We start from the raw sequence: 18,554 nt of genomic DNA, 5'->3' as shown, positions 1-18,554 counted from the left end.
TAAAATTATCATTACATATTCGCCAACTAAAAGTATTAAATTTGCAGTTTGAAGCTGCATTGGATTTGCTATCAGAAATCAGTCTTTTTTTCTATGCCCACGTTCGGAACACTACTTTAAATTGGAAAAAAAATTGATTTCATCTTGGTTTAGAATTTGACTCTTTAGGGCAACATTGATCAGTCTCTATTTCGACGGTTTTAACAAGTTTTCTTGATCATAAAGGATACCTTCATTATATTTAAAAATGCTATTTTTTCAACAGTATTTTTTATCAATTGCTTAACATAGAGAGCATCTGTGAAAATTATTTCATTTTAAATCATTTCAATGGTTAAAAAACTCCGACGGAATATTTTAAGATTTTTAAAGGGGCCCTTGACTTAACTTTTAAATAAATGGACAAAAAAGTTGGGGTCTCTTTTATTGTCATCTTCGGCTACTAGTTTTTTTAGCGAATGTAAGGGACTCAATTGCTTTGTTTAATATCTAAATTTGACCTCTCCATCTAAATAAGGCCCTGGATTTGACAATAAAAAGATTGAAACTGAGAACTATCTCCATCAAATTTCCAATTATTTTTAGAAAAAAAAAACTATGGTAAAATAACAGGAAAATTGAATTGCGGAATTCTTGGTGGTAAGTTTAATTCGTTTTTATAAGTTTTTTTTCAAAAAGGCTTCTGAAAATTCGAATAAATTGTTTTGGAAAATAAACAATCATCACTACGTGTTACAGCCTGAATTCGTCCATTTCCAGAAAACGCGCGCCTTTCCAGCAGAAGGATAAGACCAACCGAAAATTGGCATTGCGCAAACTCACCTCTTGAAAGGGAAAACGAATGAAAACAATACCAAACGATTTCTCTCACCAGTGATTGTTCGAAAACTTTCGAACTCGGCCGCGAGTCGTGAGCTTCGACAGGAAAATGCATCTCCACTCACTTCACTCACGCAGTCACGAGTTTTCCTCGCTCATTTTCCACAATTATTCGGCTGTGTGCGTACCTTCCATTTTCCAACTCTCTCGAATCTCGATATATACGTTCGTTCGGCTTCGGAGTGCCAGCTCAGTTGCAACCGTGTCCTTTTCCCGAAAGGATGGATGAAAATTTTACGCGACCGCGATCCGGGATCCGTACAGTCGGTTTTCTTTGGGTTATCGAAATGTTTTGAATTTGGCCCAAGTGTGATGGACACCTTTTCTTGAGGAATTTGGATTTGATAGTAGCTTTTCTGGGGGAACCTTTCCGTGGAATTGTAAGATAGTGAGGTTCTCGGTTCCGCGAGGGTCTTGAAGTATTTGGTCGATTAGCGTACGCGCGCCGTCGGAAAATTGCGTTGATGCGTATGATTTATTTGCGGTCTGCAGGAGATTTTCGTGCGGAAAAGCCCATCGAGCTCTCGACACAAAGAGAAATATCAGTGAATTGCGTTTGAACATCAAAGATTGTGTTGAAATTTGGCGAAAAGATTACGCAAAGTAGATCTAAGTGAAATTCCTGATAAATATAAATTCGAACCAGATTCATTCAGTAGTAGTGAATAAAAGTAGTGAAGTTAGTGTGATACCATCTGTTTCCTGTAAATTTCACGGTACGACCCCTTTTCATAAGAATAAATAATGCATTGTTTAGTGAAGATTATGATGCTGCTTCAAGTGAATGATCCGGTTACCGAAAGCTTGAAGTGGAATCGAAAGTAAACAAAGCCTACGAGCAGCGGAGGGTTGAAATGTTTTCGGAGCATCCATCCACCCCCTCGTTAGGGTTTTCATTAAAAGAAGAAAAGTCAATTCGTCAAAGTGCCAGTCTCTTTTCGGTGTCAGAATAAAGGAATTTTGCGGCACCCCCAGGGGTTGAGGAGGGATGTTGTTTTAAAAGCAATGAAGATGGGGTGTATTCCCTCAGGGTGTCGGTGAATGGTTATGGTTTTCGTTTTGGTACCGATGCAAAACAAAAGGGGGTGAGGGTGTTGTTGGTGATACTGTTGGTTAAAATATTTCCACCCTCTCATTCGTTAGTTTGTTACTTGGAAATAAAAAGCATAGTGAGGGTTAATATGTTTGGCTGATTTCGAAACAGAAGATGTCCAAGCATAAAACAAATTACCCAGTCGAAATACCACCCAAAAGTTACGAGAAATTCGTGGCACTGTGCTTCATTAAACGATGAACTGGACCGGTTGCCTTCTTTCAGGGGTTGAAAGTTATCATCAGCGGAACCGAGTCATTGTTCTCTAGAAATAATTCCGACAACAGAAAAGTAATATCGGAAAGTGGCGGGTGCCGGAGTTGTCTGAAGATTCAACAGATATCGATCTAGTGCCTATATTTCGAATGACAACGGGACCGGAATTTTAACGGAGGCACGTGGAAGAGTGCTCAAGGCCGGAAATGCCGCCCGTTTTGTTGGAAATCCGTCCATCCATTTGTGATCTGTCATCAGATTAGAAGCGCTGGATTGTTTGAGATTTGTTAATTGAAAATTCTGGTAAATGAATTCAAGCGAATTCTTGGAGCTGACAACGGACGGTTGAAGTAGCCGGTACGCCAAATGGATGGACCAGGTTTGGAAGACAATTAAGATTGTCTGTTTTTGTGAATGTTATGAAAATTTTATTGAAATTTAAGAGTGCTTTTAGAAAGAATGGTTTGAATGGATTAGCGTTACAACGAATTTCTTTATGGTTAATCCCTAAATCAAGGAATTTTTCTTATAACGAAAATAATTATCAATCAGTATCATTATTGACTTTGAATTTTGAGTATGGATCAACTTAATTTCAGAAAACAGATATCTGTATTCATAGTTTAACAAAAACGTCAGTTGAAATAAAGTGCAATAGAAATTACTCAAATAATGTATATATTCTGAAAAAAACTGCTACCACATTTTTTTTGTGAATAAAAATTTTATTCAACTGTTATCAAGGTGAAAGGATTTGTTAGAATTTTATTTTTATTTTCATACACTCTCTTTAACGAACTGTTTTCACCGTTTTCAAACAATTGTCTCATACAATCATCATATCCTTGAAACATTGAGCTTTGAGCCATTTAATAAAATCAAAACTTTTTATTATATTCAACAACAACATTCTTCTGAAAGAATTTGGGGAAGAATTTTTTGGGAGTTACTAAAGACGAACTTTTATCACAAAAAATAATCGATATTAGTTTTTCATAAATAAAAATCTTTGTTAGGAAATTGATTAAGATTTGAGGTCATCATGGCCAAAGGGGTATAATTGCAAATACGGTCGATTTTTAATTAGTTATGCTAAATAATTCTTCAAATTGAATAGGTACTATATGATGGTTAATTTTTCAGATTTTTGAAACATTATCAACATGCTTCTATGGTCGATAGAAAAATTCAATTTTTTGGGAAATTAATTGAAAATTACCAAACAACAACTAAAAAGCATGTTTTCTCGAAATTAGCTTTAATGCATTTATACAAAGGTTGCCAGATCTCCAGGATTAACCCGTACTTGCTCAGATACTTTACACAAAATTTGAGGAAGAAGGTCAGATCAGGCCCGGTTGCCCAACAGCCCGGATTGTGCCCGGATTTATTCATTTTTTTGTGAAATCTAATAAAAACTTCAAATTAATTTTTTTTTAATACATTTCATTCCAAAGTAAAGAGGAATTTTTTAATTGAAAGTTTTATCCAAATAATCATGACTGGTGTTTTTTCAAGCCAAGAATACGATACTATGCTAATATGTTTTGATTTGAGAAAAAAATTTATGTTTCTTAGATCATGCTTAAAAAAGTTGGTTTTGATCATATGGTTTTATCAGGGATTTATGGAAATCAAGCTCATCTTAAAATTTTGGTTCGATTCAAATGTTTTTATGTTTACAGTTGAAACTTGTCTAATTTAAGGCGAAAATAAAATGTAATTTTATTTTTAAATTATTTAATTGAACTGGTTTAAACCGTTCTATCAAGTTCTATTACATAGTATTCCGTCTCACAACATAACTTGACGAACATAATTCCTAAATTTTTCAAGTTCTATAATACCTCTAATTAAAGAAATTTAATAAAATATTTTCAAAATTGTCAATTTTCAGTAGACTTCGATCTACGATTAATTCAAAGAAAAGGATTCTATGTTGAGCTTTAAATTCACCGTCCTCCTTTCTCTTAACTGGAAAATTTACAAATAGCTTTTTGCAGGCTGCCGGATTGAAAGACGAGATTCCGAATTACATGTTTATTACTTGAAGGTTTGAGATTGTTTGACTATTATTAACCTTACCCAAGCAACAAATATAGTTGTATAACACACTACTAGACCAAGTTTTGGTTTCATAAGGGGCTTGAGGAGTCTTATTGAACAATCGGTGTTACTTGGGTTAGCCTCCTAAGCTATCTGAAACATATTTAGGCTTACCTGACCTCTACAATTTCATGAATAATGCTGTATGATTTCTGTTTACAGTAGCGTTATAATGAGTCGATCTTCTAAAAAGATTTGAAATCTTTGCAAATTTTGTGGATGGAATCCTTCCAAAATATTTTAATTTTTATTTACAAATGGTTTTATTAAGGCATTATATAAAGTTTTTATGTGCCGGGAGTATTATTCTCAAATTTCCGTCAGGGCCCAGTGGTGGCTTCTTGTATCTGTGGTTTCGTTAGCTAACTCAGGGTTTTCTTCTTCCTGATGGTGTTGTAGGACCCGTCGGATTCAATTTTGTCCAAATAAATAGACGAAACGAGCAATAGATAGAGTACAGAAAGAGAGGAAGAGGACTAAACAACTAAGTCAGACAGTTTAAAATATCAGTAGATGGTGTTCAAATATAAAATATTATAAATGTATTTAACTCTATAGAATATAGAGACGAACCAACCAAACGCTGAAAGTCTTTCTAATGAATACCTAAAAAAATCTATAAAATACACCAGTACCCATATTCGAAATTTACTGCAATGCGAAATGGTATAGTGTCGCTCTCCATTCTCAAGTTATAATGTTATTCAAATCGTCTCATTACAATCCTCTATCGACAGAATTGGGAAAACCTCAACTCATCGTTTCGTGTTTTAAAATGGTTTTATATAGGACCATCCTTTTTTCAAAGTGGCAGGTGTCTTCCAATTCCATTAGTCTTCTCTTCATGCCATAGGATTTTTTTAATCAACTTGAAAATGTTTTATTTTAGTCGTTTCAATGCAATGATTTATCTAGTCGAAACTTGAAGGCGTTACAAATGTGATGAAATCACGTTGAAAACATTTGATTTACTGAACCTTTGTTTTGAATGTAAAGTTCGTCAATCTAATGGATCATCTCTTAATCTTATTCCGTTGAAACATGTTTCGGAAAAATTCTTCAACATTCTTCGAATTTTGCTTTGATTTTTTTAACTCTCTGTTTGAAAACTGTAAGAAATTTCCAATGCATGATTGTTGAAGACTGCATTTAAATAATAAAAAAAAGAAATCATTTATTCACATCCTCCTAGCATGAAACTTTCTGCAACCTAAGATTTCGAAATAGCATCAAAACATAAGTCCACCTCAAAGAAAATTAAGTTTGACCACATTTCAAGTATTTTTTTTTTATTAAAAAAATAAATTTAAGGAACATATTAATTTGCTCAATTACAACAAGATTCCAAAAAGATCGATTGAGTTTCTCAATCAACATGGCGTTTAGTAAGTTTATATTGAAAATCTTAAAGCTGTAAAGTACAATAGTTTTAAAATAGTTTTATGAGAGTTAAAAGAAGATTGATTCGGTTTCTATAAATGGAACACACGCTCATGATGGATTTGTTCATTTTTGAGTATGAGAAGTTTGTGGCAATTAATGAGAACGTTTCGATTTGTTGCTTGACATTCATGCAACTTTTTGTTTTGCTTCCTTTTAACTATGAAGATGGTCAATTATCGTTATTCAACATGTAGGTATTATTATCCAATAACCTCAGTCTATTTTGGAAAAGATAATTTTCTGTCATCAAAAGCTTGGCTTCAAATCTTAATAATAAGGATTCGAATTTTCATCGTTCTTTAAAGATTTATCTTAGTTAGTGTTATTATTTACTTTTTTTGTTTTTTTTTTTTGTGGAAACTAGGGAACCGTGGACCTAATAATGTTTCATTTATATTTTTTTTGGGTTTTTAATTGTGTGAATTCTAAATAAGACGGGTGAAATAATAATGATCAAATCCATTGTGTTTTTGACCAGGTAATCAATCATACTTTTCCTTTCATCAATTTACGGTTGACCATCGGAAAACCCCTCTATGTGAGGACCGCTCAAGCCTTTAATGACCCAACAAGCACACATGAAGGAACTTATTCGATGCCACTCGTATAAAAAATAATCAGATTTTTGTCTGAACATTGTGTTGAGCTTGTGACCTGTTGAGAAGCTCGGAAACGTTTCCGGAACTGTAACTGGAAGATGGAAGAAAATCATAAAATTTTTTGTCTCTTTCCGTTAAAAACCCTCAATAAACATACTTCAGCCTTTGTACAATCTCATTTACATAAGGCTGTGTTGACAGTTCAATATGGTCCATGGCACGCACACAAACTTGAAAAGAGGTCTTAGTTCGACTAAACTTCAAAACAAGGTCTCAAAAACCTTGTTTTGAGAACAATTACAAATAAATATCATTCAATCAAAAACAAGTTAGTTGTCTAACAAATTTATTCTTATTGAATCACAAATAAGTTTATTCGCAGTAAGTGCTTTTAATTAAACCCTGAGAATTCATCGAGTTCAAGCCCAAGATTAAACATCGAACACAGTTGTAGCGGATAAGTTTTTCAATAACTGTCCGCCAACTGCAACGTTGATAAAGCCTCGAATGCCACAAAGATGGTAAAACGACTATAATCGAAACAAAAAAAAATTATTAATGTGGTCTGATTTGCCGTTCATTTGAAATTTGAATTTAACTTTGATAATTTTTATCATTTTGAGAGCCCGTTTTTCTCAAAGCCATCTCTCAAAATTCTTTCGAAACAGGTTAAAAGGTAAAAAAGTTCAAGCGTGTTTATGTTCTTCTCGATTGTCAAATAATCTGTCACTTAATTTTACATGCCTATATTTACTGTTCCAATAAAACAGTTTTTCAACTTGGCTTGAATGCTAGTTTAAAAAAAGTGCATTGAGTACTTAATTAAAACAAGTACCAAAACCCTTTTAAAAAGAAAGTATGTGTTTTATTGAAGCTTTAACCATTATTTTTGCAACTATTTTACAAAGCTCTTAAGATAATGTTTTATCAAAGTTTTAGAAAAAATTTCAGTGCTCTTTTGAAACACACGATAAACAAAGCATGTTACAATAAAAAGTTTTGAAAATTGGATGCTATGGAAAAGTCTTCATAAAACTATAATAATTGGCCTATAATAGTTGGCCTCATCTGTGTTACAAGGGCGAGCTCCCCTTCTGTTAAATGCAAGGGTCTTAAAACGATCATACAAACCATCCTTGGCTCAAAAAAACTCTTGGGTCAGCCCGTTTATACTGGATGGTTTAACAAATATAGCACCTCAATTTTTGTTTACACAAGATTTTATTTAAATCCATTGAAAATTTCTGAATATTCAAATATTTTCACCGAAAATTCCTAAATACACTTTTCTGTTCTATTTAGTTTATTTATAGAGGATTTTAACCAACTTGGTCATTCGTCTTCTAAGAAGATTTATAATAATTACATTTTAACTTAATCTATATTTAATCTTAAATTGTAGCACTTTTCAAAAAATTCAATAGTTAGTTTTCGTTCATTATTCTTAACGCTGTCGATGGGTCGTAACTTATTCCGCTGTTTTGCCTTTCCGTTGCACAAAATCCGCATTCTCCGATGATGTGGGTAACTGTTTGCGGTTTATTGCAGGTGATGCATGTTGTTATTCCTCTCATGAAGAACTCCAGGTGTGTTAACCTAATTCCTAAATATCTCTAAAATTCCTAAAAATATAGGTGTTTGTTTCAATTATGATTCTGTTATCTCTTTTGGTAGATGTTTCTTAAATCCTTATCCTTTAAAATATATACTAAGGGATACAAAATAGAAATCAAAAATATCAGCACGATTGTCAAAAATCGTTAAGAAAGCAAAAGCAGCGGTCATAAAGGTAAAACGGTCTGAACTTTCTCTACTTGTAGCTGCTGGCGATCTGAAAACTACTATAGACAGATTCTAAATCGTATTTTGACTTCCAAAAAATCTTTTCATTATTTTTGCAAAATCTGCTCAAAAATTTTGTTTTGGAGGCATAAATAAAAAAAAATTTAACAGATTTTTTTTTTGTGTAATTTGCCAAATATAGTGAAAAAAACCGGGCAAAATCTGGGCTTTTTTCTATGAAATCCGAGCAACTGAGGCCCAAATCTTAAATTGTGTATCAAATTTTCTGGCAAACTTGGATAAAACCGGGATATCTGGCAACATTTGTCAACCCTACATTTTGTTCCAAAATACTGGTACTCTATTTCCAAAAAAGAACAAGAAAACAAAGTGATATCTACTGAAGTCAAAAATGATCAATTCTAGCTTGGACTAACGTCACAAAAGTTATCAACCGCAAAACTTTTTCAAATAACCAAATCATGTTCATTTTAAAGAAAATTAGTTTTGCGACCGTTTGCATCTAATTTTTACATTCAAAAGAAAATTGTTTGACTTCTAGAATAACAACAGTCCTTGACCTGGGATGGTTGACATTGGTTGGCGCATCAATTTGCCCTGTTCTTAGTAAGTACTTAAAAGAAATGCAAATTTAAGAATTTCCACATGGTCATAAAGAAAACAGAATTCTGATTTTAACGATTTTTTGTTGAACTTGAACTTTCAAAGTTGTCCGATTAAGAGGAATAACAATATTGACGAGTTAATTTGGATATTGAATTTTTTAATCATGAATTCATGAATCATCTGAAAGACTTAAAGCTTTTTAAACAGTAAGAAAAAATAACATTTTCAAACATATGAGCTAATAATTTATATGCTTTTTTATTTGATTCAATATGTGGTTCAAGATATAACGTAGCTTGTTTAACTCCTCAATCATACATCTATTTTATTTCAATAACAATAATTCATTTTATCAACTATTTATAACTTTTATTCAAATCGCTACACTTTGGATTCCATGATAGCTGGGGTAGCTAAGCGAAATAAGTCCAATTCTTGTTCAAGATGTTACGAATGATGAACAAAACGCCTTTTTTAATGGCGACCGTCTTAAACTTTGTTCTACGAGTAAAAAAAAATTTTGAATATAGAAGAAATCTTTGAAAGTAGTACCAAAAACAGATCGCTAAAATACAATTTGTTCGAAGTTCTCATCTGTTGTTAGCTTCTTTGGATGCCAAAACTGATTACATAGCATAACATGGCTTAGCATAGTGTGACTACACTAAGGTTGCCAGAATTTTTTCCACTCCCATCCGGGCCTAGCAATTCCGGGCATTTTTTTCAAAAAAACCTAGAAAAATCCGGGCATTAATTTCAATTTTTCAAATCCAAAAACCGGACAAAATTTAAGTGTTTTTATATATAAAAGCAAAGAAAAAATGCAAAAAAATTAAATTAATATTTTATTAATGTAATTGCAGACTTCCAAAAAGTTTTTGGAACACTTAAATATTTAAAGGTTTATAAAAGCAAATCAGCGAAATTATTTGAAACAACCGTTGAAAATTTCCATACCGTTAATCGATTTTTCTTTGTGAAAATTGTGAAAAAAATCCGGGCAATATCCGGACTTTTTTCACAATATCCGGGCAACCGGGCCGGACCGGACTTTCTCGAAATTTTGCATCAAATATTCGGCAAAACCGGATAAATCCGGGCAATCTGGCAAGCTTAGACTACACACATATTGCATAAGCAGATACCGTAAAACGGGTTAACTTTGAACACCGGGGTATCTTTGACCAACGATACATTTTTCTACATTATCATCAATAACTCAGTCTATAGTTCGAATTTTTGAAAACTGTTTTCTACGTTTGAAAGCCTATAAATTCAGTATAAAATAGGAAAAATTTGCATTGTTTTTGAAATTTTGTTCCTGTTAGTAAAAATGTAATTCCAAAATCTTTAAATATCGATTTTTTTCTAGGCTCGCAAACAAACAGCTCTCCTGATGATACCAAAAAGCATTTAGAAGCAAACGGGTTGTTAAATGTGAAAGAACAACTTTTTTCTTTGTTTATGTATAGTTGTAGTGGTATTGTTATAGTCATTTAATGATAAATTTTTGATATTTAAAAAATAAGGACATTTCCCAAGAGTTAGTCGGTAATGGACAAATGGATAGAAATCTTATCAAATGGTTAACTTTGAAGAAAAAACTAAAATGAAAATAATTAGAGGGCCTAGAGAAATGCGTTAAGGTAAAATTCCATTTGTATTTTTTTATCTCAAACTATTTAGCAATTGTTTAAATTTTTGCCCCTAAATGTATGCAACATAATGGTACTTTTTTCAATTATAAATGTTTTTAAAAGAAATCGTTGAAAAGCAAGATAAAATTGATAAACTAGCATTTGTTAATATTATGAAGATGTTCTGTATCTTTAATGATCGAGAAAATTCGTTCAAACCGTCAAAATAGAGACTTATCAATGTAACCCCAAAGCATCAAATTCAAAACAGAGACGAAATCAATTTTTAAATCAAATTTAAAGTGGTCTTATAAATTTTTGTAACCATTGTTTACGTTCATTGGAGTCCAGTACTGATTTTAAAAATATGAAACATGCCACATTCCCCTTAACAGAAAAAATAATCGAAAAAGATTGAAAAAAGTGATCAATATTACCCCGGATTACGGTACTCAATTTACAACACATAATTAAAACCAACACCAGATTCCAAAATCAGTATCTGGATACAACACTCATTCCAAGTGTTGATTTTGAAAATAAGTGTGGTCTGTTCTTGCTCTTTGGATGTCAAAACTGATTAGATACATACTCAAGCTGGTAACGCGTTACAAATATTAAATGTTTTCAGAGGAAAACGATCGAGATCATTCAAAAAGAGTATTTAATACCAAATCAAATTCGAAGCTCAAAAAAATCGTTAGATTAAGTTGAACAAACCAATTCCAAGAATGAAAAATAATCGTAGCTCCACTTTCTGATTACCGGGAAAGACTCTTTGCTACACCCAGTTGTGGCAATAATGTTTCCATTTGAACTCCTCACATTAAAACGAGGACCAATTTGCGATTCAACAAAAAAAAAACAAGACTATGCCAATAGAATAAGAAGTTATCTTAAATGTGCGTCAGTGGGAGTTTTATTCAGGAATTACAAAAATGTAAAATTCAATTCCGTCGGCTAGCAGACTTTGGTTCTGCACAGTCCGTTCATTACTTTCTTGGATTCCCTAGAATGAAGATTCACTATCGAGGTTGTGAGGGATATTTTTGATTAAAGAAGAAAGCCTATACTCATCGTTAAATCAGTGAAATTTGTATATTCTTGAATAAATATCGTTGATTCATTAGGTAGGTTTGTGAATTTTTTCCATTTTTTGGCGTAAAAAAGGTATTTGATTCTAGTAAAAACACATTCTTTTCTATGATAATGTTCATGTTATTCGGAACGAACACCGGTATATAATTCTTAAATTTGATTGAATCCGCAAATGAAAACCGAATTCCGTTGCGGCAATTTTCTGTTTGAATCATGTGATTGAATATAAACCGATTCATTCCGCTGCACGCCATTGTCGACCTTAGAGAAAGGATTTCTTATGAAGCAATACAGGCGTTCTTTCGGTTACTTTCCGTTTTTTTTTCGACTATTCTCCTAGAGCCACGCCAATTCAAGCAGATACCCAATTTTATGGCAACCTGTCTTTGATGGTTAGCTGCGCCGTTCCGTCGTGGTTCCTGGCCGAGCCAGGCGAGCGAATCCTCCCCCACCGTCACCGAAAAGTGACTCAATAGGGTTCATTCTTTTTATGGTCGAATAAAATGTCGTTCCGAGTTTCCCTCCGGGGCGCGATGTGACACTTCGACTGATGGCTGAAGCTCGGAGCTGCCGAATCAAGTTCAAAGAAACCCGGCTGCCGTGTGAGTTGCGGGGGTGAAGATGAACGCACCCGGACCAAAATAATGACAGCGGCATCCGGGATGAGATTCGCGCTGTTGCCTATTTTCCATTTTGACGGTCCTTTTTTTGGCTTCTTTTTCTTGAATGATACCAATGGATTTTGCAAACAGGATGAGATTGCGTGTGTGTTCTTCGAGGGGAAGCAAAGAGAAATTCTTCTTGCCACCCGCGTCGACGGCATTCGTTGGGCAAGGGTGGTTTCATTTTGCAATTTTCTCGTTTTGGTAGGCATTAACGGTTCAGATTGATATACAAACAGACAATGCCAGTCTATGGAGGGAATTGCGCGGGAATCTTTACGACCTTTTTATTCAGCTTGCAAAACAGTAGAAATTGGGCGCTCTGATTAATAAAGGTTTTGAAATTTCGGGAAAATATAAGGAAAATATTCCAAATTGAGAACCCTTCATTTGAACAAAATAAGTCGAATTTGTTTAATACTGTAATATTTTTTTTGTTGGTTGCAAAGAAAAGCATTATTTTGAAAGACAATCGTTATATATTGGACTCCAAGACGAACCTCTCAGTAAAAAAAATTTCATTTTTCAATCTCGATTGGTGGCATAAAAATTTAACTAGAAAACACTTTGCATGTACTTTCTTATCATTAGAAAACAAACATCCAATGTTTTCACATTTTGGCTCAGTTGGCAAGTCTGTTGTCTCCTGAGCTGATGTCCGCGATTTCGAGCCCAAGAGCAAACATCGAACACAGTTGTACCGGATAAGTTTTTCAATAACGATCCGCCAACTGCAACGTTGATAAAGTCGCGAATACCCTAAAGATGGTAAAACGACTATAATCGAAAAAAATAGTTTGACATGAATCATGCGGTTTCTTAATTTTGAGAACGTTGATTCAGCCATCGGAGATCAAGGAAAAGATAATTCGATCGATGAATATCTGCCAGATTCGATTCTACGTTCACTCCAATGATTTTCGGAACGGTTAAACAAATACGACGGATAATCGATTGAAAAAATTGCAACCCAACGATTTTTTTGTATAAATATTTTTAAATATAAAAAAGGATACACAAAACACGTTTTGGAAAGGATCAATGAAAACATAAATGTCTGCGAAACAGATTTTTGACTGTTTAGAGTGAATACTTCTTCAGTAATCATTATAGCGAGAAAATATTTTGGAGAAAATTTTAAAATTCTTAGAAAAATATCACCTGGATTTTTTTTTGTTTCGATTATAGTCGTTTTACCATCTTTATGGCATTCGCGACTTTATCAACGTTACAGTTGGCGGATCGTTATTGAGAAACTATCCGGTACAACTGTGTTCGATATTTACTCTTGGGCTCGAACTCGCGGACAATATCACCTGGATTGTTAATTTTGTTGAACAACCATTTTTGCAAAAAAATTTTTACAAAACCCAAAATAAAATCGTTTCTTATCATTCATTAAAAATATTGAACGGTTAATCGAGTCAAAATAACACGGAAAATCGAATTATAGAAAATCGATACCCTGAATTATCGAATCTACTAAGAATCGAGTCCGATCTGTAATAATGTTAAAAACATTGTTTATTTGAATAAAAGAATAGTAAATTTCCGTGCTTTTAATGAAATTTTCAATATTTGAAAACATGGCTAAGTTTTTACTTTTTGAAAATTCTCAACAAATACCAAAGTACCACGTACTTTTTCAAGAAAGTTTTAAATTCCAAATTAAAAAAAAAATTTAAACTTACAGCGAGATTATCATTAAACGAGCAAAAAAAAAGTCCAATCATGATGAAATAGTGTAAATTATAAACGTTTTATCTATCAAAACAATAAACACTATTTTGAAATTATAATTTTTTTTTCAATCCGAACCAAAGTAAATCCATTTTCAATTTTTTTTAAAAACACATCAAACTTTCCAATAACTTGAAAGATTTTAACAACCGTTTTGAACGGTGTATATCACCCAATTATTTTTGCTTAAAATTACATGCCAAAAAATGAAGGGTGCGTGCTAAGCAACGGATCTTAATTTAAAGCACAATTCATGCTTTATGCAAAAAATCGAAAATGCAGATGCATGTTATACTCCAGTGCTTGCTATTCGTCGTTTAATACGGTACTTATCTATACTTAAAAGTTGATTTGAAATTTGAAATCATAATAAGGATAAAAGTTTCATTTTCATTTAATATTTTAGGAGCAAGTGGGGTTATGTGAGCCAGGGGTAAATGTGGGCCACTCTGATTATCTCTGATAAAAATCTCAATCCAACTGTTATATCTGTTGCTTTGCGTAAGCACATTTTTCCATATGTTGTTGACTTTAATACGCATGATTTGTTTATTTTATTTATCAAGATTTCGTGAAAAAGCAATTTTTGATGAAATATCAATAAGTCAAACCAACGCAACCAATTTGCAAATCATAGCTTGTGGGGAATCGTGGGCCACATTTTGTGGGCTATCTTGGCCCACCTTTATTTTTTGTTTTTAAACACATTCAGAACTTAAAATACGTTTTTCCTATCTGACAAGTTTTTTTTATGCCAAATGAAGAATTGTGAAAAAATTTTGTCCATCATGTAGAAGGAATTTTACCAAAACGTTTGCGAACCATGTTTTAGGAATTATTCGATCGAACACAACTCTCTTTTTGATTTCCACATCTGAAACTGCTTTAAAATAACAAAATGAATCATGAAATTTCAAATTGGGGTCTACTCATAAACTTTGCACGCTGTCTAGTTAATTTGTATTTAGTGGCCCACGATTCCCCACAATTTTCCAAACCCAAAAAAAAAATTTTTTTTAAACAGACAGAACTCGGGAAAATTAATTAATAAAGAAAAATGCTTAATGATACCTTAAAAGTTTAGAAAACCTTTTCATTAATTTTTTTCGTTCTATCTTTTAAAATAATGAAGTTATGAAGCAAAGAAATAAAAGTGGTTCATGATACCCCACACTCGACTTCTTAAATTGAGGCCCTTAGCGCCAAAAGCGTGTTAGTGATAAAATTGAAAAAAAAATCTAGTTGACCATATAAAACAAATCTTTGATTCCGAAACATCATAAACTATTTTAATCGTAATTTTATTTCACTATATTCTTATGTTTTGATCTCGTTGAAAAAACTCTGCTACTTGAAAGTCACATTTCGTTTGGAGCCAAAGGGGTATAAGTGCAGCACTTTTACGCCTTTGTCACAAAAGGTTCTCCGTGTGATCTACTTATACCCCTTTGCCACCAACCCAAAACTCATTTCCAGAAAGAAGTGTTTTTTCATCGGGTCTAACCATGTAAAAAAATGGAATTCATTTGTTAATTTGGAGAGAATACGATATTTAAAAATATTCTATCATTTAATCCCATTAAGTGATAATTCTGGACATAATATTATCAAATTTTGTTATTCTTTTTAAATTTTGTTTGAGAGAGACTAACAAACTTTTGATTTCTGGTCAGAATTAATGGAGAGTGTCACGAATTTTGGGCTAGGCTCAATATATTTTTATATGAACTGCTTGGGTTATCGATGAAGCGCTAGTCGTGAATTTACTGTTAATGTCCAATGGCCAATTAAAAAACTAAAAGTAAATTTACAAATTATTTAACTTCTAGATAATAAATTTTTTATATTGTCTTCGTCACATCAACAAGACCAAACCACCTGAATATGAAATTTGGTTTCATTTAAGAAGATCACACTCATTAAAAAAGTTCATAAAAAAATCTATTTAATTTGTTAGAACAACAAAGTTTGAGTGCATTTTTCTCGAAACAAGCTTTTATGCACTGATAGTAAGGATGCCAGATTGGTTTATCTGGCTTTGCCGGGATATTTAATCTAAAATTTTTGATCAGTCCAGCCCTGCCCGGTTGTCATAATTTCATTCAAAAAAAAAAGCCTGGATTATGCCCGGATTTATTCAATTCATTTGGCTAGTCGAACAGAATATAAACGAATTATGTTTTTAAAATATTTTATTTTCGTCTCCTAACCGAATGTTTGAATGAAAATAATCATGAAAGGTTTTTTGGAAGCCCAAAATACGATTTGAACTCTATCAACGAAAAGAATTTTTATATTAATTTTTTCTTGATTTTTTTGAGTAATTTCAATATTGAAATCATATGCCCGAATTTTACCAGGTTTTAACATAAAATTGCCCAGATTTGTCCGGCTGAAAAAATGTTGGCAACCTTAACTTATACCTTTTTGACTTCATAGGCCTCATTTGAATTTATAGGCTCTATAAACATTGCATTAAAAATAATAAATTTTTATACAATTTTTTTATTGTGAACAATGCTAAACCAGACAAAATCTTCATATTCTGTAGCCTAGAAAAAGAAAATAAGTACCGTCAAACGGGGCATCATGCAACAGCGGGGTTCGATGCAACATTTATATAACACTACATTGAATCAATTTTTAATTTAATGTATTGTAATAAAGTTATCTTTTAATGATAACAAAATGATAATGACATAATTTCTCGCATCTTAAGCTAGTTGTCTTAAGATTTTTATTTTTATGTAAAATTTGAAAAATCGAGCAATAAACGTACAAATTTTAACATTTTTTGATGCCGAAAAAAACTTTACCCAGTATGGCAGATCGGCTTGATAAAATTACCTACAAACTTTTTACAGGTTTTTCATATTATACCAACATTGTTGGTGTAAAAATATTTTTCGAACAATCACCCAATTTTATTAAATGAATATTTTTAATATTCAGTTAGGTGTCTGGGGTTAAATGCAACAAAATGCAAATCAAAGAAATACCTTGTAAATCTCGTTTCCATGTGTTGGAATATGGATGTTTTGAATCACGCGTTTGTAAACATTTAAATTTCATTTATCCAAAAATTTATTTTTATGATTTCATCTTTTAGAATTTTTCGTAGTATTATTTAACCCCTAAATGTATGCAGCATCCTTAATTTTAGAAAAAATGTGAAAGTTGTTTTTACAGACCCAAAAATTACTGCAATTGGTGTTGTCATGCGTAAGGTCTTTAAGACATCGCAAATATATTAAAAATTATGAATTTTCGTACGTATTCATAAGATTTTTTATTAAAAACAAAGTTTGTTGCAAGTTACCCCATTTTCTAAGAAGGGTGAAAATCGCATGTTTTTAGAAAATTAAAAATAACTGAAGAAACCAATAATTTTTTTAACTACGCCAATTTGATGTCCCAGCATCCTTAAAACTTTTGATGCATAAAGGTTAAGATTAACTGTGAACATAAGTTTTTTAGAAGCTATTGAAGTTGAAAATTGTTGCATGTTTCCTCAGTTGACGGTATCGTACAATTGTGTTCCATTTCTATAATATTAATTTGAATGCTTTTGATAACATTTAAAATATTTTGAAACAGGAATATTTTGATCTTATTTTAATAGAAAGCAGTTTGAGAATCATTTATATAAAAATAGAGCATTACTATTTGTGTTTCTATATTCACTGCTTGTAAGTCGCCCGGCCCTGAAAATTCAGCCAAATAAAAGTATTTGTTTACACTGGGTTTACGGATTTCCTTTTTATTCCTATCTAAACGGAAACACGTCAATTCGACATGTGGGAAAACGCTTCACTATAAAATATAACTATACTTCTACATATTTTAAATTAACAATTTCTTAACAAGAATGAACTTTCTTGAAGACCACACGTATTTAAGAGTTAAGCAATAAAAATACTAAGGATTTCTTTAATTTTTTTTAGACTTTCTGTAGAGTAAAGGGATTTCTAAGCAAAATGTGGCATTCAAAACTGAAAGTAAGCCTTGAATATATTTCAAACCACAAGTCAAATCGATTTGCGGTCTGCAAAAAAATTCTTGAATAATGTATGGTTTTGAATATTTAAAAGTCAAAAGTGATCTTTATTGATGATAGAATTTAATGATTGGCATCTAAAGAATTTTCAAATAATTTTTTTTTTAAACGTTATACTCCTGAAACTTGAACATATAGACCAAATCTTAAACGTAATTTACAAAAAAAAAACATTTATAAAAAACAGATTTTGTTGTGTATGTGAATATTTTGGTTCATTAGTTACTAGCTAACCCAGTGTGCTGGTGTGCTTTGCTACACCTCCTAGAATTGATGAAAATTGAACCAAACAGATTAATTCTTGCATTCTTAAATATTCTTTTCTGTTTTCAACACCAGTCCTAAAATTTGATGTTCAAATATTATTTTGCATGTTAATTAAAGATTCTTTTTTTTTATTTATTCATAGATACCTTAATAAAGCCACAATAAATATTTTACTTGCACTGAATTTCCCTCCTAAGCCAAATTTGGTTCCATTTACTTGATCGCTTTACAAGTCATTAAAAACAAAATTATGAGAGTCCCCCTGTTGAATAATCAAGAAAACACATCTCTCGTACCCCGATTCATTCTAAGCTAAATTTGCTCAATCATTTTTCGAGTTATTTCAAA

General features: G+C 32.2%; 1 protein-coding gene across 1 annotated transcript in view; it reads left to right on the top strand.

Moving 5' to 3' along the window:
• The first annotated feature begins 1,084 nt into the window (after positions 1 to 1,084).
• Positions 1,085 to 18,554, top strand: part of LOC129743637 (protein O-mannosyl-transferase TMTC2-like) — an 878,041-nt gene continuing 860,571 nt past the window's right edge. The window contains exon 1 of the mRNA XM_055735714.1: positions 1,085 to 1,595. The gene's annotated coding sequence lies outside the window, so the exon portion shown is untranslated. The remainder of the gene's footprint in view (positions 1,596 to 18,554) is intronic.

Source organism: Uranotaenia lowii, chromosome 2 (assembly GCF_029784155.1).
Source record: "Uranotaenia lowii strain MFRU-FL chromosome 2, ASM2978415v1, whole genome shotgun sequence".
Lineage (NCBI taxonomy): Eukaryota > Metazoa > Arthropoda > Insecta > Diptera > Culicidae > Uranotaenia > Uranotaenia lowii.
Note: the sequence above shows the minus strand (reverse complement) of the source record. Positions and strands in the feature narration are given on the sequence as shown.